This window comes from Budorcas taxicolor, chromosome 2, assembly GCF_023091745.1.
Source record: "Budorcas taxicolor isolate Tak-1 chromosome 2, Takin1.1, whole genome shotgun sequence".
NCBI classification, from domain to species: Eukaryota; Metazoa; Chordata; class Mammalia; order Artiodactyla; family Bovidae; genus Budorcas; species Budorcas taxicolor.
The window spans coordinates 5,983,426-5,992,353 of record NC_068911.1 but is presented as its reverse complement, the minus strand read 5'-3'; the positions used below and the strand labels follow the sequence as shown (position 1 = coordinate 5,992,353).

The following is an 8,928-nucleotide window of genomic DNA, read 5'->3' as shown; positions in this document are numbered from 1 at the left end:
GTTGTCTTTAACCACAATGTTCAGGGGGCTTTTGACAGAGGAAGCTCAAACCATGAAATTTGTGGGGTGGTGGTGGTTGGGGTGGGGTGAGAGGGCAGAGAACCTGACTTCATCAAAGTGACACAAATATCAACCCGGGGAGACTGTACCATACCTGTGTGGGGACCAAATAAAACTATATTCACACCAGGGTGAATTCATTAGCGAAGACTCCTCACGCCCTGTTTTACTGTCCCATCTGAAGTCATCTGATGCCCCCTCTGAAGCTTAGTCCTGATAAGGAAAAGAACCAAACAACTGACATTTCGGCTCACCTGGGTTTTTCTTCCCTTTCAAGGCTTTCTTACCTCTCAGTTAATGCCTGTCTGTTGCTGAATGGTTCACAAGAAGTCTCTCTGGACTAAAGAGAAGATAGGAGAAAATCTTCTGCTGGGAGCCCGCGGACAGATAATTGTTCGGTTCACTACCGAATTTATCTCCTGGCAAGAGAAAAGAGCACCTTGACCCCGACGTGATTTGAACACGCAACCTTCTGATCTGGAGTCAGACGCGCTACCGTTGCGCCACGAGGTCCTGGTGGCGACTCCTCCTGTAACGCCTTAGGGGGACAATTTCAGAGGTTGTCAGGTGTAAGCTCTGTTCTGCTTTTGTTTTCTTTTACTGCCCTTACTACCGTTTAGGAATGACTGTAAGCTCTTTGTCCCTTTTATAATGAGTCTATTCAAAATGAGATGTAAACGAAGCAGGGTCAGGAGCTTAGGGCTCAAGGAATATTCGACTCCCCTCATTCCGGGAAACCCACTCTCCCTACAGAGGTGTTTTGTTTTGTTTTGTTTTGTTTTTTAGGGAGGGATGTTTGGGAAGAGATTGGAAAATGAGAAGTTCGGCTGTCAGGGAAGGCGGGGTGGGCTGATTGGTGCTCCGGGTGCTTTCTTTTTTTCCAGTCCTGCAGGTGGAACGCCAGGAGGATTTGCATGTTGAGGGGGTGGTGTCACACCTAGGGAGGAACACAACTTCCCTTTAACAGAAAGGGGCTTAGAAATTTTTTGCTTTAAAAAATTAACATATTCACACATGGGAGACGGGGTAAATTAGGAGTATGGGATTAAAACATACACACTATATAAAATAGATAAATAACAAGGACCTGCTCAACTTTTGCTATATCTTGCACTATTCTTTAATGGAAAAGAATCTGAAAAAGAATGCATGCTCAGTCATGTCTGACTCTTTGTGACCCTATGGACTGTAGCCCACCAGGCTCCTCTGTCCATAGGATTTCCCAAGCAAGAATCCTGGAGCGGGTTGCCATTTCCTTCTCCAGGGGATCTTCCAGACCCAGGGATTGAACCTGTGTCTCTTGTGTCTCCTGCACTGGCAGGATTCTCTACCACTGAGCCATAGATGTATATATATCTGAATCACTTTGCTGCAACCTGAAATATTGTAAATCAATTATACTTCCTTTAAAAACATTAAAAATTAGAAGTTTGATAACTCCAAAGTAACCCAGAGAAAAGCAGTTTTGAAGAGGGCAATGTGGCATAAATAGACTGTTTAAGGTGATAGATCAATGTATGTTAGCATGCTGCAGAAAGGGCTAATTGAAAAGATAGAATTTGAAGATGCCGGAAAGAAAGATAACCATATAACCAATGAAGCAAATCCCTTTCACAGTGAGACTGGCTCCTAGGTCCGTGGGATTTCCCAGGCAAGAATACTGGAGCTGGTTGCCATCTCCTTTTCCAGGGGATCTTCCCAACCCAGGGATGGAACCTGTGTTTCTTGTGTCTCCTGCGTCTCCTGCATTGGCAGGTGGATTCTTTATCACTGTCCCACAGACGTATACATAGTGAGACTGAAGTAAAAAGTGAAAGTCGCTCTTTGCAACCCCATGGACTGAGTTCTCCAGGCCAGAATACTGGAGTGGGCAGCCTTTCCCTTTTCCGGGGGATCTTCCCTACCCAGAGATCGAACCCAGGTTTCCCGCATTTGCAGGCGGATTCTTTACCAGCTGAACCACAAAGGAGGCCTCCTAAATCTTCTATTTCAGATTTGACTTTTCTAGGAAGAGAAGGGGGGACAGAAGCTCTCCCATAATGCATTAAACAAGGATACTATGGATAATTTTATTTCACTTCTGGGTGGTGAGAGGACGACTCCTCTCTCGCCCAATGAGGTCTGTGGCGGTAGTGGTTAAGTTACATGTGTAGAGGAGCCCTAGCGGGCTACCCAGTCCACGGGGAGAGCGACTGAGCTCATCAGGTGAGAGAAGGGGGAATAGAAGCCAGATGAACACAGAGCAGGTTCGTTGTAGATGTCGGGGTTTCAGGGAAAATGACGTCATTAGAGAAACATTAATTTACTGGTGTTCAGTGCCCAAATATACACCCTGGCTCTCACCCCAGTCTCTGTTATCCAGGGGGGCGGGGTAGGGGGCGGGGTGGGGTGGATGCCCTTCCCACGCCCCGCTTTCCTCTCCCCATTCCGGGGGCGCCAGGCGGCACAGGAGGAGACTGTCACCTGTGGGCCAGAGAGGCCGGTATGGACAGCAGGGAGTAGGTTTGGCGGCGACGTGGCCTCGGCACCCGGCTGCTCTTGGAATGCTGACAGAAGTACGAAAGTCGCGGAGAAGCCTCCAAGGGGACCATCAGCGCGCTAGCAGGCGGAGTTAAACTTCTAATTCTTAGTTAGACAGTCTTCCTTAAATACCAATATGCAAAATGTGAAAAAAAAAGAAAGGGTATCTTGAGGTTTGTTTACCATCACCAAGGATACCAAGTGCGGGGCGGGGCTTTCTGGGGCGGGGCTTCCGTGGCCCCGCCCAACGATTGCCAATCCCTAAGCAGCTTTCTGCTGGGCTTTTAAGACCCTTGCTGGGCGGTCCTGGGTTCAGCAGGCTTTTCATTTCCAGCTAGCGCTGTGATCCTGGAACAGCCAGAGTCTCTGAGCTCCAAAAAAATTCACCAACGAACTGTGGGACGTATCGTGATTCACCTGCGCAGACAGTAGGTGGGGTGAAAGAAGGAAGGGACCCTCCGCGGCGGGGGAGGCCCGCAGGCGCTGCTTCGGGGTGACTTCCGCTGGGGAGTCAGGTGGGGGTGGAGACGGGGACAGGCACCACGCCCCATTGTGATACGTCCCGAGCCTCAGCGGGGATTGGCCGGGCGGACGTGGGGTGTGGGGTGGGTATAAAGCCCTGGTCGCCAGGGCCAGCACTGGACACAGTCTTGGTGCCCAGAGGGGGCGCCCTCAGCTCCTGCTCCTTCTGCTGGCCCCTTTCTTCCAGGCACCTTTTAAAAATAACGCTACCGAGGTGACCACTCGGGGCAGCAGCTCCTCTTCGGAGTCTCGGTCATGGACTCTGGTCTCCCATTTCTTCATCCCTTGGGGAAGCTAAAAACAAAGGCAGAGAAACACAGAAGAGCTGAGACCCGTTGGGTTTGGAAGGAAAAACTATTATTCTGATGCTGGTGGAATTGTGGCAACAGGATACCACCACCAAGATGAACACCAGGAGCTCAGTGACCCTCACGAGATTATGGGAAATCTCAACCAGCTTCAGGAACCGTGGCTGACAAGGGAAAGAGACGAGAGGGTGTGAAAGTACCGTGGACAGTGAGATCCACTTTCAGGACACCGGAGCGCAAAAGAGAACCTCAGAAGGGATAGATGTCAGGTACTTGTCACAGCAAGTCGTTTCCAGTGTTGAAAAATCTGCAGACTTCTTTGACCAGGGAGATGGAAGAGGTCAGGTGGGCAGGTACCGGATGAACCTGGAGGAGGCTGAATCATGACAGGTGCTCACTGCTTGGAGCACCAGCCGGAGAGGAAGATGTGGGTAGAAACTTGGAACACATCAGAGCCCGAGTGAGCACCATCGTCAGGTTCAGGGTCTGCAGGAGGAGAAAAGGAAAGGCGTGCTGAGCAGTCAGCCTCATTTAGTGCATTTTCTTTTCCATCAAAGCAGATGAGCATGTGAGTCCCCACTAAAGACTTCTTCATGGGGGAGTTGCCAGCACAATAGTTGTCCCACCTGTGACATTAACATGCACTCCTACCAGGCACACTTGGAGAGCAGTGTGTCTGTGGGGTGAGGTCCACGTTCCTTGCGCCCCGTGGCTCCCTTCTGAGCTGTGGGAGGCCTCCTTCCACCTGTCCAAGAACTGAGGGTGAGAGGTTTCTGGCAATCTCTCAAGGAATCTGGGTAATGGTTAATTATGGTCTTGTTTTGAACAGGCTCCCCCTCCCATTATCTTAGCATCCCACCAGGTCCAGCTACCTTGAAAATTCACATCGTTTGCATGGGGACCTCCGCAAAACATAAAGGAGGAAGGACCTCATAAAGTTTTCCCCAGCATTTAAATATGAAAAATTTGAAATCTAATGGATGGCTGAAAGAATTTTACAGTTTATACTTGTATCCTGCAAACATTTATCATTAATATTTAAAGGCACTTAACTTTAGCACATATCCATCCATCTCCCATTCACCAACCCATCTTATTTTTATCCACTTCAAAGAAAACTGCGGACATCAGTAAGCTGGTACATCAGTAGCCCCGTACATGTGTTGGATTAGACCCGGGGAACCCCTTCTGTGCTGGCTGCCTCCATCCTGTTCCTCATCTTCATGGAGAAGCTGCAGGAAGCTCCCAGGTGAGGGAGACCCAGAGCACCCAATGGCAGGCAGGTCATGTTGCTAGAGAGCAAGGAAAAAGATTATTTTAGTTGCACCCACAGGAATGGGATCAGAGAGCTGGCGACAGATTGAGATAACCCATTAGCCACTTGGCAGAGCTTGCTTTAGACTTTCATCTCTCTTCTCCCTTTCATTGGACTTCACTTCCAATTACAAAACTCAATGGGTTTTTATTCCCCCATTTTAAAAAACTGAAGTATAGTGGATTTACAGGCCTCTCTGGTGGCTCAAACCATAGAGAGTCTGCCTACAATGTAGGAGACCCATGTTCGATACCTGGGTTGGGAAGATCCCCTGGAGAAAGAAAGGGCAACCCACTCCAGTATTCTTGCTTGGATAATCACATGGACAGAGAAGCCAGCTACAGTCCACGGGGTCGCAAAGAGTTGGACACGACTGAGCGACTAACCCATAGTTGATTTACAATATTGTGTTAGTTTCAGGTATTTAACAAAGTGATTCAGATATGTATTTCCAGGTTCTTTTCCAGTATTGGGTATTACAACTATTGCGCATAGTTCCCTGTGCTATACAGTAGGTCACTGTTGTTGATACACAATTAACGTGTATATCTGTTATATATATAAGTGTGTATCTGTTAGTCCCACACTTCTAATTTACTCCTCTTCCCTCCTTTCCCTTTTGGTAACCCTAAGCTTTCTTTCTACGTCTGTACAAAACTCAATGGTTTCGAAGCAAGGATCTGCAGAGACAAATTTGAACTGTTTGCAACTTCCTAGAATTCAGTCACTTGATGAGACTGCTTTGGGGAGGGGGGTTTAGAGGAACTTGAGAAGGTGACAATGTTCTTCAAGACAAAAGCTGCCCTCCTGAGTGGATTCGTCTCTGAACTGCTCCTCTGAGGCTGAGATGCCTCCTCTGCGAATGACGCCTCTGATACTTGCCTCAGCTCTGCTGTGGGGTGCCATGTGTACATCTGGGCTCCATCTACACTTTCTGGAGCCCAATTCCTGGTTCTCCCAGGAGCTGCTGCCCAGGTCTTCAGACCTCCCAGCAGAGCCCCAGGTCTCAGTGCCCGCAACCCCAGGCCACCCATCCAAGGGCCTTGCCCCCACGTGGGTTCCCTTTCTCGAGGTCCCAGTCCCTCCCATTTGAGCATCTCCATTGTCATGCTGGGTCACCTCATTTGTGCAGATGAAGGTAGGGGACAGGACCATGCTGAGGCTTGTTCACTCTCACCATGGAAACTGCCAGCGGAGTCAGGGTCCTGGACCCAGATGGAAGAGGAGGTCTCCCAGGTCTCCTAAGGGTGACTCCAGGAAGTGTTTCTGCTTGGCTTCCCTACTCAGGCTCGACCATGTGCTCTGTTCTCCCTCAAAATCAGCCAGCGCTGGGAGGAAGCGTGGCCCTGGGGACCCTGGGTTTCCTGGAGGTGTTTCCCCTCTTTGACCAGACATGATAGTTGCGAGTTGCTGTCTCTGAGCTGCTGCAATTTCTCTGGTAACTGTGAGGCATCTCCCGGTTCTGCGAGAGATGACAGGACTGCAGAGAGAACAGGCAGGACCAGGGGACTGAGGCAGAACCTGCAAGGGGCAGGATGCGGCACAATAGGGCCCTGAGGGACAGGGACAAGGAGCAGATCTGGAGGGCCTTTAACCCATGTAAAGATGGGAGATGGGGACCAGATTCCCACTGTGATGCTCCAGAAGCCATGACCTCTGACTGGGAAGATTGGGGGGGAGAGGGGGGACGATAAAAGCCCAGGTGCAGGCCAGATACTAAACAGAGAGGGTCTGGGCGCAGAGAGACGGGTCTCTGGCTCTGTGCCTTCTGCTGATCCCTTCCAGAAACTCTGTAAAGGGGACCCCGGTGAGGAATCTGCCCTTACCCCAAGACCCAGCTCGTCTTACAGGCACAAACTCAGGCCTTGGCTCTGCTGCGCCCACTGTACCCTCCTCCACCTTATTCCCCATCTCTGTCCACGGCTGGGGCTGCTGCACCCGGCGCTCACATCTCCCAGGGCCAGCCTGGCTCAGTACCAGGCTTGAGGGCGTGGTAACAACTGCAGATCCTGAGCTCCTGTGCATATCCGTCTGAGGCCACCAGAGGGAGCTGCTGAGCGCTAGAAACTGGGCTGGGACTGGGGCTTCAGCGAACAGAACAGGTGTAGGGTTGAGAAATGAGGTGTGTCCGATGCCTCGGTGTTCCTGAAAAGGTGTCCCAGTGAAGACTTCTGAACAATTGGAGAGTAATGTTTGAGAGTAAATGAACAAAGTTTAGTTTAGTTTAGTCGCTCAGTCGTGTCCGACTCTTTGCGACCCCATGAATCGCAGCACGCCAGGCCTCCCTGTTCATCACCAACTCCCGGAGTTCACTCAGACTCACGTCCATCGAGCCCGTGATGCCATCCAGCCATCTCATCCTCGGTCGTCCCCTTCTCCTCCTGCCCCCAATCCCTCCCAGCATCAGAGTCTTTTCCAATGAGTCAACCCTTCGCATGAGGTGGCCAAAGTACTGGAGTTTCAGCTTTAGCATCATTCCTTCTAAAGAAATCCCAGGGCTGATCTCCTTCAGAATGGACTGGTTGGATCTCCTTGCAGTCCAAGGGACTCTCAAGAGTCTTCTCCAACACCACTGTTCAAAAGCATCAATTCTTCGGCGCTCAGCCTTCTTCACAGTCCAACTCTCACATCCATACATGACCACTGGAAAAACCATAGCCTTGACTAGAAGGACCTTAGTCGGCAAAGTAATATCTCTACTTTTGAATATACTGTCTAGGTTGGTCATAACTTTTCTTCCAAGGAGTAAGCGTCTTTTAATTTCATGGCTGCAGTCACCATCTGCAGTGATTTTGGAGCCCCCCAAAATAAAGTCTGACACTGTGTCCACTGTTTCCCCATCTATTTCCCATGAAGTGATGGGACCAGATGCCATGATCTTCGTTTTCTGAATGTTGAGCTTTAGGCCAACTTTTTCACTCTCCTCTTTCACTTTCATCAAGAGGCTCTTTAGCTCCTCTTCACTTTCTGCCATAAGGGTGGTGTCATCTGCATAATCTGAGGTTATTGATATTTCTCCCGGCAGTCTTGATTCCAGCTTGTGTTTCTTCCAGTCCAGCATTTCTCATGATGTACTCTGCATATAAGTTAAATAAGCAGGGTGACAATATACAGCCTTGATGTACTCCTTTTCCTATTTGGAACCAGTCTCTTGTTCCATGTCCAGTTCTAACTGTTGCTTCCTGACCTGCATACAGATTTCTCAAGAGGCAGGTCAGGTGGTCTGGTATTCCCATCTCTTTCAGAATTTTCCACAGTTTATTGTGATCCACACAGTCAAAGGCTTTGGCATAGTCAATAAAGCGGAAGTAGATGTTTTTCTGGAACTCTTTTGCTTTTTCCATGATCCAGCAGATGTTGGCAATTTGATCTCTGGTTCCTCTGCCTTTTCTAAAACCAGCTTGAACATCAGGGAGTTCACAGTTCACATATTGCTGAAGCCTGGCTTGGAGAATTTTGAGCATTACTTTACTAGCATGTGAGATGAGTGCAATTGTGCAGTAGTTTGAGCATTCTTTGGCATTGCCTTTCTTTGGGATTGGAATGAAAACTGACCTTTTCCAGTCCTGTGGCCGCTGCTGAGTTTTCCAAATTTGCTGGCATATTGAGTGCAGCACTTTCACAGCATCATCTTTCAGGATTTGAAACAGCTCAACTGGAATTCCATCACCTCCACTAGCTTTGTTCGTAGTGATGCTTTCTAAGGCCCACCTGACTTGACAGCTTTAAAGCCATCCTGAATGTGACAGTCATTCTCTGTTTCAATAGTTTTTGCAAATGTGTATTGTTTCATGCAATCATTTTATATCAAGTGATACTGTGCCAAAAAAAAAAAGCCATCCAGTATTGTAGATAACTGTGACTGAAGGAAATGCAGGTCACAGAGGGAGATTAGAATAGAGAATGAGGAACTGCGTGTTATGAATATCTAGAGACAGTTTTCACAGGCGCAGAGAGGCAGTCTGTTGGATCTAGTGTTGGCTAAGAATCATTAAAACTTCAGGGCATGGCTTAGAAAAGAGCCCAGGTTTAGAGGTGTGGAAAGTGAAGATTTTCCTGTTAAGGAAACATGGTAAGATGGACTCAAAGGCTAATGGCTATGGTAGGGTAGGATGTGCTATGTGCCAGAATTTGAACTTGAAATATTCCAAGACTCTAGTTTATTCTTAGGAACTTACCTCTCCTTGACGAGAAGACACCAAT

General features: G+C 48.8%; 1 non-coding gene across 1 annotated transcript; it reads right to left on the bottom strand.

Moving 5' to 3' along the window:
- Nucleotides 1–501: 501 nt before the first annotated feature.
- Nucleotides 502–573, bottom strand: TRNAW-CCA (transfer RNA tryptophan (anticodon CCA)). The gene has a single exon. It is a non-coding gene; the product is annotated as a tRNA-Trp (tRNA).
- Nucleotides 574–8,928: the final 8,355 nt, after the last annotated feature.